Source organism: Gymnogyps californianus, chromosome 2 (assembly GCF_018139145.2).
Source record: "Gymnogyps californianus isolate 813 chromosome 2, ASM1813914v2, whole genome shotgun sequence".
NCBI classification, from domain to species: Eukaryota; Metazoa; Chordata; class Aves; order Accipitriformes; family Cathartidae; genus Gymnogyps; species Gymnogyps californianus.
In genome coordinates, this window is record NC_059472.1 from 15,679,255 (window position 1) to 15,706,314 (window position 27,060).

Below are 27,060 nucleotides of genomic sequence, written 5' to 3' on the forward strand. Positions count from 1 at the left end.
ATCTTTTCTCTTATTACAAAAGAGTCTCGGACCCTGCCTTTAAAACAGAGATCACTTCAAGAATTCTTTGCAACTTAGTGAGGTTTCTTAGCTGTTTATTGCTTCTGTTGTGGGATTATACAATTTGCTATATGGAGGAAAAAAAAAAAAAGCAAAACACAAGGGAATCTTAATTGTCCTACATTAATATGGTGCTTGACTCAGAACTATATTTTATTAAAGCCTAAAAGATATTTTTAAGACTCCTTCTCTTCTGGAGCTCTTCAAAGGATTGGAATAATCTAAATTTTTAATTGGAGCCCATGCTTCAGTTTTTCCTGTAGAAAATGCCTGAATTATTTTCACGTAGCTGATAGGCAAGCAAGGAGTGAAATAAATTTCTTAGTTTCAGAGATGGATTCATCTCACCATATGATGACTACCATGCTGAGGCTGTAAGCCTGTGATCTGGTGTGCAAGGTTCGACTGTTCCTGCTTGGGAGAAACTTCATTCCAAGAAAGTGACTCGTTACCAGCCTTTCTTTTTCCCTTTTTAGCAAGTAGGCAATAATCCAGGCATTAAGTAAGGTGCAAAAGGCAATGCTTGTGGAGCTTCCCTCACCTGGATGCCTTAGCTTTGTCAACCTTCTGTTCCCATGCTGCAGGCACAGAAAGAAGAGCAAACTCCAGCCAGAGTGGAAAGCGAACCTATCACAGTGATGCTGATGCATGTCTCTAGCAGTGGTAGGGAATTTGCAGCCAGGTCAGGGGAGCTTGCCTGTGCTGAACCCTATAAGCCAACCTCAAGAGCCATTTTGTATTGGTTTTCATCTTCCCTAGCCTCTACCGTATGGGTCACAGAGAGGTTCTCTCTGTATTCTTCTCAGTGAAATACAGTAAAATAGACTGAACCATTCAGGAAACGCACAGTGCTCATGTTCATTCTGCATTCCCTTTACGTAGGGCCTGTTCAGCCCTTTGACCTGTGTGGTAGAGGCTAGGGAAGATGAAAACCCAAACAAAATGGCTCTTGAGGTTGCCAGCTTGAGCGTTAGGTACCTTTTTAGGCTCTATATAGAGTTGTCTTCTGTCTTGCCAATGTGAAAAACAATAATGTTTTATAAATACTCCTTGTTTGTTTTCCCTGGAGCGATGTTTCCCTATGCGAGCATCCTGCCAGATTTTCAAAAGATTCTTTTTTTCTTCTAGGTACAGATATTTCAGCAGAGAAATCTCTTGTTATATGCCAGAACCTTAAAATTCAGGATGCTAAAAACCAAACCAAACAAGGCACCTCCCTCCCCCCAAGACTTGTATGTTACACCAGTATCATAACTGGCTTTATATAGTTGCACAAATTCAGGCCCAGAGGTACGGAAGGGAAGTATAAGGGTCTTGACACTTCAGTGCCTGCATCACCCAGAATGATACTTAACGTTGTTCTCTTTGGTCAGAATAACATTGTATTGTCTTTTCTTCTTCCTTAGTGTATATTTTTATTTTTTATTTTTTTTCCCCTTGTCTAAGATTCTGGAATAGGAACAATCCTATTGAGATTCCAAGTTTCTGGGCCTGCAGAAAGCATTTCTTAGCGGACTTTGGTCATACTTGATCTTATGTTAATGCAGGGACTGTTGCACTGGCTGAGGGGCCACACTACCCCAGCTGCTCTTCTCCTGAGGGGAGGAAACAGGGAGCAACCATGGTGTGGTTATCTGTTGGCAAACTCTAATCTGCTATGCTGAGAATTGAATGAATACACTCAAAAAATCATTTCTTCTATATCATTTTGCAGGAGCTCTAGGAACAGGTCACCTGAAAAATACTCATTTGCCTTGTGGTCTCAACGTGATCCTTGTTAAGAGAATTGAGCTTATGTACAGGAGGGTGGTATTTGAGCAAACAAACTGTTGGATAATTGGCAAGACACATTTAAGATAATGTTTTCCTCTTTTAAACTGAGCAAATCTAATATAAAACACATTTTTGAGGGTGCTAAGAAAATATCCTTAATTTGAACTTGAAATAGGTATGCATGACATTTAAGAATCAGTTTGATAAAGATGTATTTCTAACTTTTTAGCAACAACCATTTCTTCAGATATGCTTAGATACGCTTTTGTTATGGTGCCATTTTGTCTCTTGCTGCTAATGCCTGAGATCATATTAAGTTTTGACTATTTGCTGCAACAGAATTCCTTAAAAAAATGAAATTTTTGATTTAAAAAAACCATACCCAAACTCGTTCTTTCAGTACAAGAATGTTTTTTAGTGCAGTTTGAATTGGACTAGAAACTACAGAAAACATGAGAGGTTTTTTAGCTTCATGTAATTCTTATTACAAATCTGGGAGGATTGTCTACCATTTATGAATCCACAGGTGTTTTTCATCTTAGAAAGTTTCTCCTGCAGTGTCGTCTTCCTACGATTCTTTTTACAAAGTGTAATTTTTTTGTAAGATTTTCCTGTCAGGGAAGTCTTAAACACTTAGGTCGGCCTGCTGCAGCACAAGATTTTTGGAGGGGGTGGGAGGGTTCAACCCAGCTGTCTGTGTTAGAAATTTGTAGGTGAAGTTTAGTTGATGATGTGTGAGCTAATGGAGGAAAATTGCAGAACAGGGGTATGTTGTTATGTCTTCAGCAAAAGATGCTTCAACATGAATGTTTGATATTTTCAGGCTGCACTCTGGACTTTTGGTCAAGCGTTTACTTTTCAGATAACTGTGTTTCCTTATTACTAGTGCACTTAAATCGTCATAGGTTTTGAATTTATTTTTCAAAACACAGATCTTTAATTTTAAGAAGATACACTTTCAGTTATCTATACGTACAACTCCTATTTGTGTGCCCCCCCCCCCCCCCCCCCATCTTTCCCCCGATGGATTCAGCTCTTGTTTAGGAAAAATCAGATTTCAGCTGTAAGGATTTTTGGCTTAGGCACTTCTGTGAAATGATGCAGTACCCCAGCTTGTCTTTGCGAGGGTAGTTTTCTGAGAATTACTTTCACTTTAGGGCACTTCCAAGCTTTTGTCTAAGCATAGTTTTGCTTGCTTTCAGTAAAGGTTTACAAAAAAAGTGTAATGCGTGAGGTGTATTTTCTTCCTAAGAAATAAATGTATTATTCTTGACTATAAATTGTGTCTTTAAGCGACATGTTAAGTTCAATCCTTTGCACTTCATTGTTTTTTATCTTCAGTGCTATTCATTGAGTAGCTCTTCTCCCTGTTTAAAGGAAATTTATATTCCTGTCATGGAAAACTACGTTTTTAACTGTTGCATACATCTTGTGATTCATTATAGATCTTGTGAGATGTTATTTTGATAAGGTATTTTGAAAAAGATTTTATTTCAACATGATAGATTTTAGTACCTTACTTACAAAGCTGAGATAATAAATTAAGTGCTGTGGTAATTATGCCAATAGAAACTTCGAGACAGTTATATAATTATACATCAAAATAAGTTCTAGAAGGTTGTAACTTTCTCTTCTTTTATAACTATGCAGAGTTTTCATTAGATTCCCTCTGAAATGCTACAGATGAAAAGGTGATGCAGCCTTCCTTCTCCTCCCCCCGCCAACATGATTTTTACTTTCTTACCTGAGAAGGTTAATTTTGTTTTTCAATTATCAGGTTAGAAGTATCTAGATGATGAAAGATTCTAATACCTGTATTTTTTGGTGCTGTAGGTTGTATTTAGTTGTATCATCAGTCAGTAATTCTACAAAAACACTCACCATTTTCTTTTTTTGTGGCTTCTATTTAGCCTCAAATGAATGCAGTTGCATATGGAGAAAGATGTCGTAGCTCCTATATAGTATTTTTTTCAGGATTTTAATTGGCCAGGGGTAGCAGCAGTTGATACTGCTGAGCCTTACCTCCAGTGTTGCCAGTACAGTGACCTGCGATATGTGCTCCTTGCAGAAGCAGAGGGCTTCAGGTAGCTAAAAGAAACATGCTTAGAAAAGTTAATTTAAGATAAAGCAATGAACTGAATGTGTGCTTTTGAACTGTTGCCTACTGCAGTGAGAATGCAGTGAGTGCTGACTGTGTTAAGGCCCCTCCTGTTTTATTGGAGGACTTGTTCTTGAGGTTGCATTTCTTGAAGTGAAGCCTGTGGTCTGCTACACTGGTTTGACATTATAGAGGCTTCAAGACCAAAGTCACATGAGTTCTTACACCTTCCAGCATACTGTGTCTTGGTGCTTAGGTGTGGTAGTGTTTAGTGGACTGTTTTGGCTTTTTAAAAAGCATCTTAATAAAAAAGGCTACTGTCTTCTAGAGTTATTTTTTTTTTTTCCTTTTATTAAGTTAATAGTGTAGCTCCACAAACAGCCTTGTGATCACAACTGGAGAGGTAGTATGAACCCCTAAGGTGCTTGAAAATCCTGTATGGTCAAACCAGAATCTCCCAGACAGTACGTATATACCTATAGGGACCAAATAGACTCTGTGAAGGTTGATTTCTTTTGCTAGTGTTGCTGTAGAAGTCTTGATGTCATTAAATCAGAGCCCCCTAGCTGTGTTGATTCATCTCCTTTCTGTAAAGGCTTCTGTCAAGGCTAAATTTTGTCAGTTTTTCCTGTGAAAACAACTTCCAGTTATTCCCATTTTAAATCTGCTAGTATTATATCTCAAAGGTTTATCGTTGTAGGCATATCTTTTATTTCTCTTGTATTGTTGCAGGACAGAACTTGAACATGCTGTAACTGCTCTGAATAGGTAGATACGATTTTAGCTGACAAATTTTTTTCTGTTTTTTTTGTTTAGGTTTATTTAGGTATAACAGTTGGCAAAAATAGAGAAGGTCATGTGTATTGTCTTTTATTGTGAGAAAATGGAATGTTTATGAAATGCAGAAATACAGTTATATGAAATTTAAGTTTTATTTCACTAAGGACAGGAACAGATGACCCAAAAGCTCCTAAATCACAGCCTTGGTTCGGGTTCCAGTTGTAGTCCATTTATCTGAATTCCTCAACCGTGTTTTTCGTAAGTTCCTATAGTAATTTAGGAAGAAAGCTATACTATGTAAATGTTGACTTTTCAATTACTAAGTGCTGGCAAAATCCCATCAGGTTTGTGAGTGCATTTATGAAGTTTCACTTTGTGCTCTTTGTAAAAAGGATATTGAATTTTAAGTTGGATTTTTTTCTTTATCATTTGGGTGTAAAGAATTCATGAAATAGTCTGTAGAATTGGAAAGGATTAATTTATATAAGGAATTCAGATGATTATGACAGATGGTCAGTTGTTAAACATGCAAAACAGTCTCATCTAATCTTCCATATTTTGGGGTTTTTTTTGTGGGTTGCCAGAACTGATATTGGAATATACTGATTGACAGAGAGGTTCGTTATTAGGTGTGCTTAATTGTCATGTAATAAGATGTATCGTATAATCAAGGTTCTTCAATACGGCTGCTAATCACACCTGAGTTATTTTGTACTTTATCTGTCACTAGTGTGAGTTCTTGATTTGTTTCCTAAAAGGAAACTAATATTGACACTGTTCACATAATTGTAATGGTTCAATGGAGTAGCAGGCATGCAGCATGTTAAATGTTTTGCGTAGGTTTTCATACTGTGCAGACTTATCTCTGCTGGAGGTTTTTCTCTTTATTGGGCAAAGAAGAAGAAACTCAGATAAAAGACTACTTTTCAGGGCACGGTCTAAAGTGCGCTGTATGTGCGGATACATGGACTTGTCTATATCAGATAAAGCAATGTACCCCAAAGTATGTTTTTGTAACAAAAGGTCCTAAGAATAAGTGCTTTTAATGATTGTAAATACAACAGAGGAATGTGAAGAGTACGTGTATGTATCCTCATCTTAATTTTAAAGCTCTCTTAAATCAGGCTATGGACTGAAACCAGCGTGACAGCAGGCGGTCTCGGTGGAGCCCCCATTAGAGGGCACTCGTACCCAGCACACAAGCCTCCAGGCTGGGCTGCTTTCTAAGCCAGGAAACCTGGGGCTTGCAGACGGAAGAGGGATAAAAATTATTTTCATCTGATAAGGTTCATATAATCTTTTATACAAATGAATTCCGAAAATACGTTACCAAGTGCATTGAATTAAATACAGCTCTACTGACTCAATGTTTTTTTCGTTTCTTAAAACAGCCCAAATGTGCTGTGTGTTCTAAGGAACTATATAGATTGGTAGAATTCAATTCAGAGACTTTTGTGTGTGTATATGTATCCTAAAAGCAGAACAGGAGCTTTCTTGTTTTGCAGGTTCTCTTCTTCACTTCCCAATTCTACCACATGTAACTAAGAAAGAGGAGATAGCACTTGTGACGGATCTTCTTAGCTTATTTAAGTAGGTTTATACTGCTGGACTGTGTAGACTTAAAACTGCATGTAAACTATTCCTTTTCTGATGGTATTGCATTAAATGCCTGAAATGCTTTGTTTATTACATTTCTGGATTTTCAAGTTGATTTTTACTGTAGAGGCAATGCTTTAAAGTGGTAGGTAAATCCTTTTGTTCAAAGTCTAATTTTGAATCAAAAAAGATAAATAATTTTGCTCTTTACAGCACCAGGCATATTAAAGTTTTATTTAAGTGCAGTTCCATGAAGATTTTGCTGCAAAAGAAGTTAGTGTAATTTGTTTTTAAACACAGAAATGCTGTACTATCTTTTATCTTTTTTTTTTAAGAAAACATATTTCATGGCATTTTTCCTTGAGTAATTTTAAACAAAAACCTTGTGGCTGCCTAGATTCTGAAAACTTCAGTCATAGTTTGTTTGATTTTTTTTTTTTTTTTAAATAATCCACAATTGCAATGGATATTAACATATCTAATAAACTTTCATGCTGAACTTCACTGAAAATTATGCTTAACAATAATACTTTAGTAATCCTAAAAATGAAGTTAGAGAAGCATCTATTTTAAGTGATAAGTAGTTTGCTGTATGTAACTATCTTTTAGCAGCATTAGAATGAGCTGGAAGACTGTATCCAGCTGAGTTTTGCATTCAACCATTTCACTGTATGCAAGTTTTGAACTTGAAGCCAGGAGATTTTTACTTCATAGTTTGTGTTCTATCTTAATTGTATTCTTTATTTATAATCATGATATACAATCATTTAGTTTGCTATATGGATATTTCATATAGTTTTGTAACACTTGCAGAAACTCATTAATTTTTATGTAATCAGCAATATGAAAGCCCAATTTATTCTTTTATTTTCTGCAATTTAGGTAAAATATTAGAAGTGAGCTATTCTGAATTTGATTTTTCATGCTAATATAATCAGCTCAACTCTGACTAAAGACATTAAAGTGCACAGAAGAGGATAACCAACTAAATAATAAAAGAATATTCAGATGTTTAATATCTGTTCTTTGATTTCAGGCATCAATCTGTGAATTTCATGCCTATATTATAGTTTGTGATAGTGATTTGAAAACATTAAGTCTTATACTTACTGTTTATTAGGGGAGAGAAAATGTACAGGTTATTTACCCTGAGTACTCAAAAGTTTTTTTTTTAAAACAATTTTTGATGAGTTAAAAAGAATCTGAAGGTTGAGTTTTACAGATTCATTTAATATATTATTTGTTCAGTTTTGAGAATATGCAAGAACTCTGAAATATGAAAATATTTTGTATTCCCCCACACTTTAAATCACACAGATGCAAATGACCTCATGTTTATATTTTATCATTAACTTGTGGAAATATTATGGTAAACAATGTCTAGTGTGCTAGTTCCTATTAAAAGCAGAGGCTCCCAAGTAATTCTTTTAGCTGATCTACTACAGATAAGTTTGTGAAACAATATTGCTGTGAACAAATGGCAAAGGTGAAACTTGCTGGCTTTTTTTTTTTTCCCAGATTTACTTTTATCATGTACTGAGCATTTGAATTTTGCTGTACCACAATTCAGGAAAAAAGTCTGGATATAACCATTAGTATTTTAAGGAAAGAGAGTTTTTCCAGGCAATTGCTAGAACATATAATAGACATCCTGGTAGATCCTGTATTCATCTTACCCAGCTGAGGTAGGTGCCGCCTTGGGTGCTTAAAGGTTAGAAAAGGAGAAGCTTTAGGCTACCTCTGTGTTTGGAGGAAGTAGAGCTTCATCCAGAAGGAAGCCCAGACCGTGTAAAGACAGTGTTGTCAATTCTGGTAAAAACTTTCTACTTCTTCATCCTTGATTATGATTCTTCAGTATTAGACAACGTGCTACAGGAGTGGACGTTTCCACTGGGCTGCCTGGATCGATCACTCTGTGCTTTTTGTGTGTTTTGTTTTGGTCTGTAGCATGTCCTTTCTGAAGAGACCGATTGCTTGTGGTTCCTGTGTTCCCCTGTAGCTTTGGCCAGGTATTTTGACTCTATGATTGTTTGTTCTTTGGTAACACTTCTCCCAGCATGACTGGACCAAAAGGGAGAGAGTGCTCTTTTAACACCTTCTTATTACCTCTTTCCATTCCCCCTCCTTTCCTTTTTTGCTAATGCAAGTATTTAGCCATTTCCTTCCCCGAAGAATGCTGCAATAAACTTGAGGGACCTGAAGAAAAGCACGGCAAAACTAACACATCCCACGTGCTAATATTTTTTCCTGAGACCCAAAATGAAGGAAATGCCTATAGATCTATTTAACAACAATTCAAATCACTACATCTGGGTGAAAAATAATAGAAACTGATTGAAATAAGTAGTAGTGGTAAATTAAGAAAAATCTTTTTGGTTCTTGTTTGTTGCTCCATAATGTTTTATGGATTTCTCAACTGCATAATCTGGAAAAATTATGTAGCATTATTCTCTTCTAGAAGAAAATTATACATATTCAAAGTATAGAACACATTAAACGCAAGTCGCACCTTTTTTGTTTATAGCATTTATATTTATTTTATTGATGGAAAGACAGAGACGCATTACTGGCCCAAGGTTCAGTACTGAATATTGAATTGAATGCATGAGGAATGGATTTGAAATCCATTTTGCTAACAGGAAACCTACTGCAGCAGTGGAGTTGAAGGGATAAGAAGTGGATTCACAAAGATTACTAAACTTAAAAGATTTTCTAGACAAATACTAGTCTTCGATAGAAAAGAGAAAAATACTTAATAGAGTTTAAGTTTAGATCTATATTTTAGCATTATTTATTTATGATTAATATATGTTGTTAAATCCAGTGGTGCAGTCAAAAATATATGGAGAAACTGAGAAAGCTCAAACTGAGCAAATCTTGCATTTTGCTGTAGTCTGTGTATAGAAACTTAATAACAGCAAAATTTAAGGAAATAAAAACTTCTTTAAAGCTCTACTGAAGATGAGCAGGGTGCGCATAGCTGCACATGTAATAGTGTATAGTAGCTTAAACGTATATAATTCTTTATCACCTGTATCTACAAAATGTATTTATTGCAGATAAGGTTGTTCTCACCCATCTTAACTTCAAGACATTTACTATATTTTGGTTCGTGATGTGTTGGTTGAGAAGTTGCTGTAGTATGCAGCTTGTCTTTTGTTTCACTGTTTGCTGAATACACAGTTTGGTTTCTTTTATTGGATTACATGCTTCAGTTCAGCGTAAATTCATGCAGTAGAAAAATACACATTAAAATAGATTGTTTACTCTTCAGTAAAACACTTGTATGTTTTTGTAGGTTTAGTGTGATAAATCCTCGATGCACATATTTATAGCCAACATGCAGCACTGTGGAGTTTTAGTCAATAATAGAAATGGAAAGATTTCTTAAAACTTTTTTAGAAAACAAGACAGGCATGTTCTTTGTGCAATGTATTTAGGTCATAAGGGACATCTGCTGAGGATAATTTTTTAACACTTGCTAACAATCCTAATATAATATGGCCTATTCATCAGTCATATTGTTCCTGACTTGGCTAGTGCGGCTTTTAGTGATTCCCGATGTGCATTCAGACTCTCTTAATTGCTAGTTTCTTGCTGTTCTATCTTATTGTTTTGTAGGACAATGCATAAGCGGGCACAGAATAATCAAAATGGTTTCCCTGGCCATATTAGGCACCTAACAGAGATATATTTGCTGTGCAATGTGTGCATGTTTTCGCAAGTGGAAGTCTCGTTGAAACAAAATAAATCTTAACGGGGAAGTAATTCAACAAGATTTGAACATGCTATTCAATATGTGTGTGTGAATACATATATATATTAAAATACGTGTTTATATTTATACATGCATATATATATTTATATATATAAAAACCTAATCGGTGTGATACATCTTGGAGCTTTTATAGCATGCATTTATGCAGCAGAGAAATTGGAGGGGTAAGTTAGGGAGGCAGTATAGACACTGAACATCAGGATTTTAGAGTTCTCGATAAACTGTTAAATTATGCCAGTTTTGTGCCTTTGGTTGAGAAAGAAAAGCTGGTTCAGAGAGATTTCCAGTATAACTGAGATCTAATCTTTTATGTTCTCATGAACTCAGAATTTCGCTTAGCTGTAAGGCATTTGACTCCTGAAGAGGTGCATGTAATGTTCCTTGAACTAGCACATGCAAGGCAGATAGTAAGTAAGATGGGTAATGCTAGGCTTCAGTGTTTGAGGGGAGACAGGTTATGGTGGGTTTTAGATTTTGATATTAGTGAAACAGGAAAACTGACCAGCTGAAGTCTGGCAAAATTACTGAAAGGGATATTTGCAATTTGACTTCCGCATGTAGATGGAAATACATTCCCCCCCCCCTTTTTCCCCTAGCATGTTTTTGTTTTTTTCTTTTTAGCAGTTTGTATTGCTCCATACTGTGTTCTTACCTACCAATAGAGTAATAGCTGTTTAATGCTTTAGGATAATCATTCTAATCATTAAGAGTTTTATCTTAATCCAGTTTTTGCAACTCTGAACTGTTTGTGATAGTGAAAGAAAAAAAAAGTAGAAATTGTAGCTTTTGCAGCAGGTTGGGGGAAGCTTTCTTTATAGCTTACTCCAGGTGTTGAATCTTGTTTAAACCTAAGTCTTATCCCCCTGTTCAATTTTGGGAGGAAACAAAAGGACTTTATTTGCTAGATTTGTTACTCTCATTTTTACTCAGTTGTCTTAGCCAAGCACAATAGATGATCTTTAAAATCCTGTGTAGCTGCAAAGCATGAAAATAGGTTTGTTGGTTTTTTTTTTTTCTAATTCTTTAAGTGATTTTTAGTTCTGCTCTAACAAAGAGTGTTTAGGAAAACTGGTTTGGGCTATTAAAGCAATACCAAAGATCGAGAATAAATCAGCTCGTGGCTGTTAAGTCAGTTGTTGAGTACAGTTGAAAGACCATAGTCTATGCAAATGTTGATTTCATTCAGAGTTTAAATCTGTAGCTGTATGGCTTAATTGAAGTATTTTATCGGACTTGATAGTTGTTCTCCACATTAAATAGTTGAAAATTTGATTCATCTATACACTGTTGGTTAAAACAGTTCGGCAAAAGCTTTATGTAAACTGCTTTGCTTAAAGTATACTTTATGAAATGTACATTTTAAGCATAGAGCTGCTGATTTTCTGTGGCTGCAGCCTCGGAGAAAGGAATGAGGGAAGACTGTTTGAGAAGGGAATTGAAGACGCTGTTGTAAGGATGCAGTTTGGACACTGGGTGCCACTCCTGGTACACACTGAGGCTCGAAAGCCTTTCTCACGCAGCGGAACAACAAGAACTCTTAAAAATGGAGGTCTTTGTTACTCAGGAAATTCTGAAGGTCTTCGTCCCCTGAGCCTAGTGGTTCATCTAGTTGAAAAACATATTTCTGAGTCCTACAAGGAGTAACTAAAGCTAAAAGGGCAGGATTATTTTTTTATTATTTTAATTCTACTGAGGATGAATTTCTAGACTTGATGTGTTGCTCTCTAGTTACGTAGCTCTCATCATGTACAAGAAAGACAAGGTTGCAGCGCCAAGTATTCAGGAACTAGACCAAACATGGCAATTCTCCTCAGGAACAGAAAGAATAATTTCAAAATAAAAAAAAAATAGGAATTAAGTGTCTCCTCGGAAGTTTTTTTTTTTGTGGGTGGTTTTTTTTTTGTCTTTTGGTCATGTGCTTGTTAGAATAGTACAGTGTCAAAAATCATTGAGTGGTGTGTTACTGATGGAAGACTAGATGAAAAGACAGTTGAGGATCACTTTGGGATTGATCAACTTGCAGAAACTAGAATTGGAGGCGCATAGTGATGATTTCCAATAGGCACCAAGTGCTGAAGATAAGAGGAACGCTGAGGAGACGGAGTGAGGAGTGGGAGTAAGAAGTGTTTAGATGTAAATTGGAACAAGGTTAGTGCTCCCATCCTGAAAGCTGTGTAGCTCTCAAACTAGGAAGCACAATGTGATTTATGCTTTACTGTGCTCATGCCCAGAGGCGTTAGCTGGCTCTGGGGGTCCTAAACATGGTACAAACACATATTTGCTCAAACATTTTAGAAACGGCACAGGAGTATAGGTGTCCAGGTCCTAATGGCTTTCAGTGGAATATTGGCATCTCTACCGGCTAATTTGGAAACTGAAATGTCAGTTATAACTGACAGGCAAATGGAGGTTTGGAAGGCTACATGCTATAGCATTTTAAAAATGTTAGTCTTCTAAACCTGATTTCTATACAACAACTTTATCCACTCTTTTGTTTGAAAAGGAATTGAAATAGTGGGTCAGAAATTAAAATGTACTTGGAGGGGGGGGGAAAGCGAGACACTACTTGAAATAATGAATGGCAGGATAAGCGATGACAGAGTTCCTTGTAAAATTCTACTTTGGTGCAATGGTGTAGAATTAAAAACAAAAAGTCCCTCCATCCTCAAATGTAGAAATTTGAGCTCTTGGTTTTACTTTTTAAAATTACATTTGAAAATGGGTTCCTGTTATTCACAGTGCTCCATTCTGTGATATTTGACTGAATCTTGTAAGCCACTTTTCTTATAATGATGTTTCAAGTGGAAAACTAATTAATGTATTTGGATGCATAAAGCACAAAGTTAAAACGAAGAATAAATATCAAATAATCTTTTTTTTTTTGGTCTGCTTGCTGCCAGAACTTATACTCCTTTTAAAGGTAAAGACTTTAAAAAGTAGTTAAAAATATTAACTGTGTTTTTAATTGAAACTTGCAAGTTAAGTCTCTTGAAGTTGCCATTAAATTTTTTGGGCTTTCCAGGGCAAACATATTGGCCCACAGAAAACTATGGCAAACATGAGTCATTTGGTATCTCCTTTGTAATTAGCTAAGCTTTATGTAGATAGTGAATAATACAAAGCCACATTGGTTTCTGTGGTTTTGTTAACTTTTTTTTTTTAAATTAGACCTTCTTATCAAAAGGCACCAGATACATAAGCAGAGCCAGAAATGAAAGAACTGGCAACAAACCTTCTTTTGTTGTTACCTAGAAATCTATTAAATGGGCCACTTGAAATAATGAGTATGGCATATGATAAGCTAGAGCCACCTGGGTTTTATTAGGCTACTTGATGCTTTGATCACAACTGTATTTAAAGAGTTGTCTGTTTATAGTGTCAATGTTCCTTGTCATCGCTGTGATTTAGATTTTCATCTGACACAATACAAAGAGGGATTGCAAAAACCAAGACAGTATTCAAATCAGAAATCGGTATGGGAGAGATGCTAGTTGAACTTGTCAACCTTGGAACAAAAGCACCTGTTAAACAAAACCTGTAACCTGAAAGTAGAGCAGTAGATGATTTTCAGCGGATGTGGGACACATCTGCATCATGCCATGGAGAGCAACGGTAGTAACTCACGCTTGCTGGGAGCAGACAGAGGAGTTCACGTGGAGCGGTGCGGTGTCATCTCGGGTGGAGGGATCAGGGTGGACGTCAATAAGGACGTGTGTGTGTTGGCATGCTGCAGTCGTGTCCCTTGGAAGCTAGTGTCACGAGTAAGCACGGCTGTAGGCCATGTGCACACTGCACATTTCACAGGCATTGCACTGTGAAACAGCTGGGTTCTGGTCAGCTTCAGGTGCCCAGCACTGCCCTCTGTATGATACAGACATGCTCCTTATGATTTTCCTTTGCTTTCCCTTCACGCATTTAAGTGGCCCTTTAACATGAAAGAAGGAACACTTAGGTCCGTCCTCTGATCCTGCTCATTCTTGTTAATAAATTAGTAAAATTTGATCCATCTTAATAACTTGAATATGGGAAATATCTGTCTTTATTCTTTCTCTTAATAAATTTTTGATGCAGTTTTGCAGACATGAAATAAAACCATCGCTGTATACAAAATGCCTAGGTTGTAACTTTTTGAGGATTTGCTGATTGGCAGAGCTAGGAGAACTGCTTGTTTGATAGCATCTGTGTATTTGGTTTGGTCGTGGATAATTAAGCATATTATTCAGCCTCTAACAATACTACTTTTCTTGCTGAGTTTATCTGCTACTGAAAACTCTCCCCCCCTTTTTTTTAGTATGTAACAGAGTAACAGCTAGTGTTTAATAATAAGGATGACAATAGTTCTTAATTGGGATTTTTTTTTTTGTTTCTTTTGTGTGTTTTCGGGTTATTCAGAGTAGACAGGGCGAAGAGACATTGATTAAGTCTCCATTAAGAAAAAAGTTTCCGCAAAAGAAGAAGAAAATATTTTTTCCTCTGTCCAAGATGGCTGCAAGAAGAATCAGTGGGTTTAACTTTTATCAAGGGTGAGTCATGAGGAGAAATACTGTAAGGGTAGTGGTATGCTATCGCAGGTTGAGGGGAAGTCTGGGGAGGTCTCGAAGGATATGTTAGCCAAACGCTCACTACAAACAGTATATAATGGGAGGAAACGGCTATCAAATGACATTTAGCTCTGTCGCTATGATTTTGATATCGTATTTATCCTGAATTTGAAAGAGACTTTTAAATTACTAAAATCTATGCATTTCAACATCTGTAATTTGATCAACTTGTTTGGTAATATTTTCCATATACCCCCCTGTATGTGGAAGTCTTCATTTGTGCAGGGGTTGATGTGAACGTGGTTTGAGTTCATTGAAAATATTTAGGGTTATGAAATGGAAAACCAGAGTTTGTATGAAAACATCTCAAACGTTGTAGTTCAGGTATCTCAGAATAGTATAAAGAAGAAATAATGTTTTGCTTTTCATTATTTGGCATTTTACTTGGTTGTATGTGTTGCAGTTTTTACCCTTTTGACACAGAGGAAGGTAGTTGATGTGAACATGGTAAACACAGTGTAATGTCCAAACGTCTTTGAGATCCACTATGTTATAAAATGAGAACAGGTCATTTGGGCAGGATTATGGGGGATGGGGAGGAAAATAGGGGAAATGCTCCCCACTTTTAAACGTTTCATTTTGGTTTTAGGGTTTTTTTTCTGTTTCCAGATTACATACAAAAGTTAAAGCTTCCTTATATATATTTTCCTGTAAAATCTAATTTTTCCTTGATACTTTTTAGCAATTTGAGTGTAAAATTTAATGTTCATTAAATATATGCAAGCAACTGTTTCATTAATCCCCATTTTCTCTTTCAGAACAAATAAAGTTTAATTACTAAGCTAAATTTTTAATTAGTTTTACTGTTGGCATTTTTTTGCATTCAAAGAAATGCTATAATCTTAGTTAAAATAGCAGTAGGTGCGTATTTTCAGGTGATATGCATGCAGTGTATATATAACCTTCTTGCTTATTTCACATGTCCTTTCTTCAGAAGTTCTCATCATTGTGTCGCTGTCCTTCAACTTGCTTCAAAGCTTAAGTGAACCTCTGGAAACATGTGTCCACAGGAGATGCTGGACTGACTTGTAGGGACCTAAGTCCTGTAACTCCTCCTAGTTGTGCCACTGCAATTAGCAAGGGCTCTGGCTGGTTTGTAGTTAGTGCTGCTGTGTGGTCCTGAGCAGGCAAGGGTCCTGCTCACAGGGTTTGTGTGAGCAGTTATTCCAGCAAGATCTGTAGCTGAGCCCTCGCTTGTACAGGCGTGAACTGGAAAGGGCCATATAAATGGGGATAGATCTGTGACTGCCTATGGTTATCGGGACCTAGCCCATGTATTTAAGAGACTTCCAAATATCTTTCACAATGAGACTGTTTCTATCTGGATCAGTTCTCAAACGTGGTACTCTGCTTAATGTTAAAAAGGTATTGGCCAAATAAAGCAAATGGTAGCGGTCAATTTTTATATTAAAGTGTCAAAGCATAATATTAATGTACACTCCCAGTCCCTGTTAACTCTTTTTTTAAGTTAGCTAAAATAGTGACACAACTTCCACAATACTCTAAGTCTTTCTGCCAAATGTGTGTGTTTAAGTGTGGAAACTAGTTGATGAAATGATTTGTTTATTGTAAACTTGGATAAAAATAGTGGTATTTACTTTTAACAGCACACTTTTGTATAAGCTGTTGTTAGGAAATGTGCTGCTAAATTCTGGGCCTTCAGCTCAGGTACACTTTTTTTGTTTTCATTTCCTTGTAAGGTCTTGCAGATCTTTGGCTCAGGTAAAGGCCCATCCCCATTTTTTTTTTAAAATTACAGGAAACTTAGGGGAATAAAGTAATACAACTTCCACTCTCATGAAAGATCACTATCATATCTTGATAAAAACAAGATCACTATTCTGGTTGTATCAAGAAATGGCTAAAGTGTTAAGAGAATTGTAGATGTGGTTGAATAACTAAAGCTTTCACTAAATCTATTTACTAATACTAAATGTATTTTGTCTATAAATCCATTCAAACTCTTACCAATTAACAAAACCCCCCATTTTTGTTATGTAGGAATAGAATTAATATATCGTGACATGAACAGCCTAATGGATCAGGTGTTTTTAAACACTTCAGCAGTCTTTTAATTTAAAAAGTATTAAATATTTAGAAGTGCCGTTGGTATTTTTCTTCCCAGAATACTTTTCTTCTCCAGTCAGGACTTCTGTAAATGTATATGCGTGCTTCTTTTTGTCTCTGTATAGCAGAAAGGTGTATTGCGCACTGAACATCTATAAAACGGTATTGCTGTTGGCTCTGTGAAAAGGGAAAAATACTCAAAAGAGACTTGGAAGAAAAGAATGGAAAGGGACCTTGGTTTCAGGGCTGGGGAACTGCAGAGCACTTCTGAGCTGCTGGAAGAAAAAAAAAAAAAGGCTTTGTTTATACTAGTAAATCATAACTAGAAGCTATAGTGAATGCAGAACTAAAGTGGATTTAGCCAGTGTCGTGTAACTTTGATCATCATTATGGTTTGTTTTGCATTTCCTTCGTAGTGTCCCACCAGGCTGTCTTTGAATCGGCTTTGTTGTCATCATGTCATCCACACGTGCAGACTCCGAAACGGCTGTTCTTCCGTCCTATCTGGAACCTTGCAAATGCTGTGTTTTCTTTAACTTTCTAAAGTGTTTTGCTTTTTCTTCCGTCTTTTTGTATGGAATATTGCTTTATGGTAAACTAATTTTTACTGTCACCTCTTTTCTAAAGTCTCTCCCATCTCCCATCCAGATTATGGCATTAGGGTAACAGCTGATTTATGACTGTTTTTGTCTCTCTCCTTGATCTTTCTCTTTCCTTCCCCCAGCTTGTCCTGTTAACATAGAGCAGATCTGCCCTTGCTTGCACTGCTGCTCTTTTTCCCCTGCACTTCCTGCTTTGAAACCTTTTCTGTGCTTGATCTTCTGACCTGCAGACCAGACTGATAAAAGCACTATCTCTTTGCTGCGCTGTCCTTTTTGCTACCTCTGCTGCATCCGTATCACCGGTACATCATGACTGTGAATTTTCCAGTGTTTGTGTTACTGCCTGCTCCGAACTTAAGATTGTTTTATTAATTTAGAAGGAAGTCTTCATCTAATATGTTATTTACATAATGTTATGATGAATGAAGTGTAAGCATTCTAACTGGGTATAGAACCAATGCACGTTTTGAAAAGTATGCAATTAAAAGTTAAACTTACAAAGATGGCCAGTGGTCCTTTTGCCCCTTCTATGCTACAGCTTTTATGCAAGTTAGATGGTATCTGGCAACATATCTGTTACATGCAGCTGACAGAAACTGCATGGATCTCATAGTACTGCAGCCAAAACCTGAATGCCTGTATGCAGCTTGCAGGCTGTGTATTTGGGCAGTCTACCTGAAGCTGCAGATGTCTTGAACCAAATGCCCTGTTTTATGCAGGAAAGTGTAGGTAGCTGAACCACAAAAGTGCACTGTGTCTAAGATGTCTGCTGTGGGGAACCTAGCCAACGTATGTAGTAGAGAGTTTAAATGGTTGTAAAGCTGCCAACACTAGGTAGAAGGTGGGATAAGAGAATGATTTGTACCTAGAGTGTGAGATTAATACCCTGCACTTGCATAGCACCTTTCATTTGAGGATCTTGGCACACTTTATGATCAGTTAATGGCCTCATAACCTCTCTGTGAGGTAAACTATCAGTAGTTTACAGTTAAAGAAACTGATGCATAGAAGAATTTAAGTAACTTCTTTGGGATGCCTGGGTAGTTGTGGGAGAAACGTGTGAAGTTTGCCTCCTGCTTATTTTGGAATGTCTAACATCACAACACTTAATTTCCCTAAACAAAAGGCAATAACTGATCCTCGCTCTTTCTTGCTCTTCCAGCTCTTCCGTTGTGTGGGTTCCTTTCCTGTGGTTTTTTTCCCTGTCGTCCTTTGAACTGTGGTCTTACAGGTGGTGGCTGTGGCGAACTGTTGGAAAGGGAAAAGAAGTGCTCTTTTGACTGTGTTATAGGCACTGCAACTTGTCCGTCTTTTTTAGATGCTGAAGAGCAGAGTTTTACCATGAAAAGAATTGAAGTCTTCTGACTTTCTTCCCATTCTCCTGAACATACAGCTGTCTTAAAGCTTCTTCCTATGTTCCCTATTGTTCTTGTCACTTAGGGAAATCACAAACCAGTAATCCTGTAGTGCCCACGTTAACATGCTCGTTCGCTAAATGTGTGTATTGCTGGTGACGGTCTAGCAATGCTAGGTGAGCTATACACTACTGACTAGTAATGCTCATGTTAAGGCATGGCTTTGTCTCTGTTAGAACTTAGAAGCACTAAATAAAATTGCATTTCTGTTTTAGCATATGAACACACCTTTCTGTGGCCCAAAGAAAACTTTCACAGTTAGTTTATTCTAATTGGCCTTTTTTCATGTTAGGAATAAAATAATCAGAGCTATCTTTTTAATTATTTTAACCATGTCTGTATAAAATTCCTGCTTGTCTACACTAGTTATAAAGACAGAAGTGAGTAGAAGTTAATATGTGCCGGGAAAGAATATGTTGGGTATTTGGTTGAAGAGGCATTAGAATATGAAAATTAAATTTATCTTTTAGGGAAACAGTGCTACAGGCTGCATCCTTCGTAGCAGTATATATAAAAAGCTATCTTTAGAAAGGCAACTGACAGTAGTAATTCTTAAGATAGAAAAGTACTTCAAAATTTTTTTGGAACTATGACAATTTATATTCTGGTTTGAAGTACACGTGGATAAAAATGGACACTGCGTACACAGCCCCCAACTTCATGAAACGTGATTTCCTTATTACATGTACCAGTTCCTGTTAGTAGTGACTTTCTTCTGGTTTTAAGACACTGGACAGTGAGAGGTGGTGAAAGAAAGCTGGAATTAGCCATGTGCTCAATAAGCAAAACACATTTTTTGACCCGGCTTTGGAGAAGAAAAAGAAAAAAGTAAACAGGACTTTCCCTTAAGATACTGCAGACTTGACAAGACTGATAATTCATTTTAATCTTTCATTTCAGCTGCTGTTGCCTCACAAGATAAAGTATTTTTTCTTCTGTTTCTTAATAGGCAATAATGCATCTCATGCTGCAAGGCAAAATCATAAGGTCAAGTATTCAAGATAGACAAAATTTTTGTTGTTTACATAATTTTTTATCCCAAACCTACTGTTTAATTGTTCTGCTTTTCTGATCTGCATCTCATTTAGCAAAGCTATACAGTACTTCTTTAAAATAAGAGCAACTAGAGCTGAACGTAATTTAACTGGTTTCTTAAAGAGAGATCTTTTGAAACAGATGTACAAAGCTTGTCTCTGTTACAGGAGACAATTTTAGAAACTTTGTAGATGGCACAAGGATGACTGTTGTGATGGGAAAGGTAATGGGTTGTTTCCAGGGAGAAAACTTACCAGCTTTAAGTTCAAAAAACAACAAGTTGAGTGGTTTTGAGCTAGATGCATCTGCTGATGCTGTTTTTAAAAATGATACTTTTACTCCGATAATGTATTGCGTACATGTAATATTAACCAGCTCACTCTAGCTTATCATCCCAACTCCAAGAAAGTTAATTAGGCTCACATTAGGTATGTTACAAATTTCAGAGGTTCATACTGGTAAGCGTTCAAACTTTCATGATAGACAGCTGAGCAGAATTAATCCCTTGTCTTATCAGTATGCCTGCAAAACTTCTGACCATAGCTGTTTTCTTCTAGTGTTTTAATGGTACTTGTTCTGCATTTGGGATGTAATAAAGAGCAGGCGTTATTGGAGTACCTGTTGCTGTAGCCTCAGTAAAGTTATGGTCATCTTGTAGAAAAACAAACACCTTTGGTTGTTTTTCTCTTCTGTGTAGTACACAATGTATGGTGTTGTGGGTGTTTTATCCATTTATGTGCTCCTTCTGCGTGGGGTTTCTCTCCCGACTGACTTACATGCGTTTTTCATTGTCGAAATGGTACTGATGCATCGCCCATTTTCAGTGCTCAGTTAATTTGTCACACAGAAGATAACTGACTGCTGGCCATAAAATTTGTTTTATTGCCAATACATTTAAACACTTCTGATTAACTTTTATTGGGGTCATTTTATTAAATTTGATGCCTGCGAGTATCATGCTGAGGTAAAGATTGCTACTTCAGATGCAACAAATTTTATTAAATTGTTATCTGAGAGCATGGTGTTTTTTTGTTCCTGGCCTTGGACATCAAATTGATTTGGAATCTGGCGAAAGAACATGTTGTTTCCTTCTTTTGAATTGGTATCATGCAAAGTAGTAGGGCCTCCCAAATGCTTTATACAATTATTTTTAAAAGATGCAGAAAACCCCAGAAATATGAAGAGACTTCTTTTAAAAGCTTGGATGAGTCATTTGAAGGACAGATTTATTTGCTTTGCCTCTTCTACAAAAGAGTTCACAAAATAATAATGCCCAAGAAAACGTACCTCTTTGCAGGTAGTTTTATTGTCTTTACAGAAAATAATCCAGCTGACCTATTTGAAACACATATTTGCTGTTTCCCTTCACAGTGGGCTGGAAATGAAGTTTGTAGTATTTAATGATTCAGCCCTGGAGGAGATTTTTTTTTTTTTTTTAACTGAACTGGCTACTTTTAGTGCAAGTTAATTAGATTTTACTCCCAAGAAGAGTAAGACAGTAGTAGTCTCACTGCAGCTCAATATTGATTTGCAGATTACATTTTATTAATTTATACTTTAAAAATAAATAATTTTTCATTATTTAAGAAACGGCTGTTAGAAGTAGATGTTCTTATTTTTATTGATAATAAATAATTTTTATATAATGTAATAGAAGTTATATGATTCTATATCATGAAGACTTTATGTGTTTGTTAATTGATATCATAGCAGTCGAATAGTATTACAAGTCCATTCTGCTGAGGAGGAGACGTGCGAAACAGTTACATACTAGGACTTGAACAGGCCAAGTAAGTTATTAATTTTAAGTAGTAAATGGGCTACTAGGTAATGTTTACCTGCAATTTATACTGGGAAAAAGAATGTCTTTAATAGGCTTTTGGTGAAAATTTTAGATGGATTAACCCTGGTCCCCAGCGGTAAATAGAAAGGCAAAGAAGGATTGGCAAAACAGACCAGAGAGTAATGCTTAAGAGAAATGCAGATGATAGCTTACTACTTTTATGTTTACAAGATGATAATTTACTACTTTTGTATTTACTCAGTGAGAGTTGCATGAGTAAACAGCCACAGCTTAGGCAGCAGGGACAATGGAAAGAAATATGGGCATTAAATTGGCTGAGAGAGAGATCACAGCAATAAGAAGTGGAGAGAGAGAGAAGAGGAGAATTTATACATAAAGAAATAATGTATTTACTGTGGTGTGAGTTGTAATTTGGTGTTACTGGGAGCGAAATGGTGATGGAAAGTAGAAAATGGAAGGCCAAGTATTGGTCTCTCTTTTCATAAAGATAAGGCTAAAATGGGTAAGTTTATTTCCTACATTGTAAAAATTGAAGGATTTGATTCAATGCATAAAACCGGCATTTGAGAAATTTGATGAACTGTGTGCTAAGTGATTATTTTACCTCCACGAGAGACCCTGAGGACCTGCAAGTTTTTGACACTGAGGGAAATGTGTAATTCTTTAAAATAACTCCTGCTGCTAACCTAAGTAAAGAGAGAACCTTCCTATGGAAACCTAATACATGTGTTCCCTTAGTCATGCCAGAAATGCAGATATGGTGTTTCATGTAGGCTTTTCTGTGGCTCCCAGTAACAAAATTGCTGAACATCTGACAGCAATGAATGTATTTCACCATAAATTGGTAATCATCTGCGCTTTGGATGAGAAAAGGATAGTAATCTTTTTGCCTTGTGTCGCCTAATCTGATTTTCAATTCTTCAGTTACATAAACACTACAAAATCAAAATGTGGGCATCTGTTCTAGAACATTTGGTGATTTCTTTTTTAATACTAATTTCTATTTTCAGTTTGTGTTTTCTGTTAAAAAAAGATTTCTTAAATTTTTTTTTCCTCAGGCTTTCATGGACTAATCCTCTTCCGTCATATTAAACCATGGCTTTCCTTTTCTAAAAATGCAGGAAATAGCTGTGAAATGTCTTAATTTCTTGAGCCTTCATGTGAAGAGCTAAAGCATACCAGCCCCCTCCCTTTTTTTCAAAGGAACAAGCTTTGTATGCTTTTTAAAAATTACTAAAAATACTTTATCATTGTGTGCTCCATCATGGTAGACAGTATTTCAGGATAAACACGTATAAGGTACAGATTACAAAAACTTAGTGTACTGTATAGATGTTGTGGAAGGTGATATGTCTACATACTAGGAAAGATGTTTACCTCTACTCAACAAAACCAGATTATTTTCTTAAGCAAGAGAGCTGTTTATACAAAATACTGTCACTTCAGGATACATACAAAGTTAATGACTAGATGAACCTGTTTGAGGTGCCATCAGATGGTGGTATGCGTTTTTGGCACACCATACTTACTAGTATTCTGATGTTTCAGACCAGATTTTATTTTAAACATAATTTATCTGAAAACTGGGCATGTAAATAGTGCTCTCCCTCCTCACCAACAGAAACACTCTTTTTACAAATTTTCTCTGAGAAGTTTAACTATATCGTTGTAAAACCAACTGGAGAACAAGACCTGAACAGATATGAGAGTCACAGTATTTGAAGTTTGCTCTGTCTGCTGTTTTTTGTAGGAATATTTTTTCTTTACAAGTAAGAAGAAAATAAATTGCAGTAAATTACTATAGCTGGATGGCCTTCATGGAAGTTGAAAAAAAAAGAAAAACAGCTGACTTGCTAATAGATTGTAGAATTTGTAACTGAAAAAAAGGGATACTTCACAGCTATTAGAAGACAGTGGGCAGTATTATAACCAGCTAGAGGAAAATGGGTTGTAAGTCATTCCAAAATAAATAAAGCTTGTGGTTCTTACTGTGATACTGGGGGGGGGAAGGGGGGAAGTAAAATCTTTAGAAATATTTTAATGTGTTGTTTTTCTAAGTGTAATTAATTAATGACTCCTAAGTTTTTTTCCATGTAATTTGTACAAGTCAATTATGACTAATGGAAAAAAAAAAAACCCCAAACCAACAGATTTTCAGTTATTTTGTACAAAATTCCACAAAAGGTGATGAACGAAGTCTGGTAGCTGCACTGTTCCTTGCAGTGGGCAGATTGAAGCAGGATTTTTAAGCATTTCTTTAGAATAAGACAGCTACCTATCCAGTTTTGAAAATTTTACTAGTCTCAGATAATTGAGGGAAAGGACACTGATAAATTGAGTTGACCCTAATCTAGTCACACTCAACACTTAACACTGTGGACAGAAGGAATCCTACTGTTTTTCAGACTCCTTTTTTGACTTTCTTAAATTACATGAACGTAACATGTAGGTTTTTCTGGTACTTCTAGTCTTCTGTGTGTCTTGGTAGCTATAGCTGCTGTGGAAGTGGTGGGCAATTGCAGATCAAGGGAGCAGTTTACAAAGGTGGAGGAAGGATGGGGTAGTAGCTTGTGAATGTCCCTTGACAATATCTCAGAGGCCAAATTTATTCTATTGAGACAGATCTCCTAGGCTCGCTTTTCATTTATGAGAGGGCAAAGCTCAAAGAGAGCGGCTAATTTGGTGGCAGGGAAGATCTCAACTGACATTTCACTCCAGAATGAGAGGGTGAGTATCTGTGATCTGGCCATAATAAAGGCACATCACTGAACGGAATTAAGCAACAAATGGTAAAAATAAATGTTTAAGTAGTGCATAACTAACCTGTTAAATGTTGAAAGTATTTACTGAAGGAGGTGATAATTTTTCATTCCAAGTTTATAAGACAGTACTATGTTACACCCTCACAGAAACATGCAAGTGAAGAGAGGATAACGTGAGGTATCTTGTATTTTACTAGAGACTAGAGAGTAAAAGCAATTACTTTTCAAGGTATAACAAACTTTCAGTGTAACACCATTTGTTTTAAAATAAGGTACTAGCTTTTAGTCAAGTTTTTCCTGTGCTTTAGCTGATACATTTTGATTTTTTGCAAAACTCATGAGTTGTTTGTTTAAGCACGTTTTTAAATTGTAATTGTGCTTAATGTTCTGGTGAGATGGAGAGGACTGTATTTGTGAATGGTTTTTTTAGTTATATACTGAAGCAGTTTTTAAAAAATATTCTACTGTTTGAGTCCTTATGGTACCTCAGCCTTCCTAGTATCCAGTTTAATGAACTGTCTCCGTTCAAACACAGGCATGTTTTCTCTGCTGTTTCTTACGTGCCTAAAAGCTGGGTGTCTCAGAGGATTTTTAATTCATAAACTGCTCACTAATTTTTCGCGGAATTCAGTCTTTTTCCCATAAATTACATTTAATTGACTCAGAAGTTGTAAATGGGTCCTTCAGTTTCTAAGTGTATAGGAAAGTGTCCTCCTCCCTGCAACGTCCATTCGGTGGCGTAGCAGTTAAAACCTATATTAGAAAGGTGGGCTCAAAGGGGTTGCTGTACATTTGCTTATTCACCTGTGGGGATGGTTGCAGCAATGGAATCAGAGTAACTGGCAATGTAGGGATAAGTCCATCTGGGCTGCCGCATTGTGGCAAGATATCACTGCCCAGCTAGAGAACCTGGTTGTGAAAGTACATCATGTAGATGCTCACGTACCTAAGAGTTGGGCCACTGAAGAACATCAAAACAACCAACAGGTAGACAAGGCTGCTAGGATTGAAGTGGCTCAGGTGGATCTGGATTGGCAACATAAGGGTGAATTATTTATGGCTCGGTGGGCCCATGACACCTCAGGCCATCAGGAAAGAGACGCAACATATAGATGGGCTCGTGATCGAGGGGCAGACTTGTCCATGGACACTATCACACAGGTTATCTATGAATGTGAAACATGTGCTGCAATTAAGCAAGCCAAACGGTTAAAGCCTCTTTGGTATGGAGGACGATGGCTGAAATACCAGCCACACACCAAATGTGTTAAGATATTTGTCAAACCAAAATGTGGTCACGTTACATTTGTGCAATGCGGCAACTGCCATGTTTCTCTGCTTGGAAGTGTTAGCAACTTGAGCATGGGTATTAAAATAGACCTGATAAATTAATAGACTCTTATCAAGCTTTCTTAAGCATCCTGACAGAGCAGTGGTTTCTCAAAGAATAATGAGAAGGATTTGCAGCTGGCTTTGGACAACTCTTCATAAGCAAAAAAGACAGTGCTTGTACTTTCCTTCGTAAGTTTAGGTGAAATACTGCAAAAAGATAATGGAGATCGGTATGGGGTGTGGGAATAGCAAAAAGGAAATGAGCCTTTCAGTATTGAATGAGAATTTACATGCAGAAAATGGAAAGGCAGACAAAAGCCTTAGAAGTGAAGAGATCAACTTACATTTATTGTAACTAGAACACTGCTTCCCTTCCACTCCAGTTGTCTTTATACTGTATTAGAGTGTATTAAAGCAGTTGTATAGGAGAACTATCTATATCAACTTTGTGAATTTATATGAAGAAATTACTAGTATACTGGTCAAAGCCAAAGGAAAGCAAATGTCAGATTTATAATCAAGAAAATATCAAGAGACCGGATCATTTAATTGTCCACTTGTTGTTCCTGTACATAGGAATGGCTGTGTGTTAAGTTCTGATTGACTTCTCTTAAGGATGGGTCTAGGATAGAACTTGAGAGGATCCCCACGTGCTGACTGTAAGCAGTATATTTAGTGAGCTTTACACATCAATAAAAGCAGATGTATTCCAAGGTGGGATTTTTCATGTAAAGTAAAGCGCTTGGATTGACAAGAAAATGAGCCATAGGGAATTTCAGAATATGGAAGAAGGCCAACTGGGAAGAAGAAGAAAATATACTGGCTAGTTTTTATCAGCTGTCCTATTTAGAGAGGAAATTGAGAGGTTTTGAGAAATGGGGAAAAGGTGATTCAGACTGTTGGTATAAAGCCTGAGCTGGTGAAGTAGCGTTCGTTCAATAGGAAGATGCTCAAAGATGTCCCTTCTCTAGAAAGGGCATGGAGGTGTTAGCTGGTGCTATGGGAAAACTCATGCTGTTGTGATCTAATCTGAAGGATCAAACTCAATTTGGGGACTTGATCCTGCATTTGCTGCAAAATTAAACATATGCTTCAATCTTTTTAATTGGTCTGCTATTTTACCAGTCTCCCAAGAATAGAAATCTCTGTTCTCTCTCTTTCTCACAAGAAATGCAATTCACAGTTGGAGTTTGAATAATATTTGTTGTGATTCATCTTGTCCATATAGAGTTCTGCAGAGGGGAAGACATTTTCTTTGATGGTACCTGTCTTGCCTTATTTCATGTAGTTGTTAATTGGTCATAGAGTGAAATACAATATGTACCATTATTTCTTCTGCGTAATTTGATCTTACTCG

At 36.6% G+C, this 27,060-nt stretch overlaps 1 protein-coding gene across 1 annotated transcript in view; it reads left to right on the top strand.

Annotated features, from left to right (window-relative positions):
* EIF3H (eukaryotic translation initiation factor 3 subunit H) overlaps positions 1-27,060 on the top strand; it is an 89,242-nt gene that overhangs the window by 23,309 nt on the left and 38,873 nt on the right. The window lies entirely within an intron of this gene.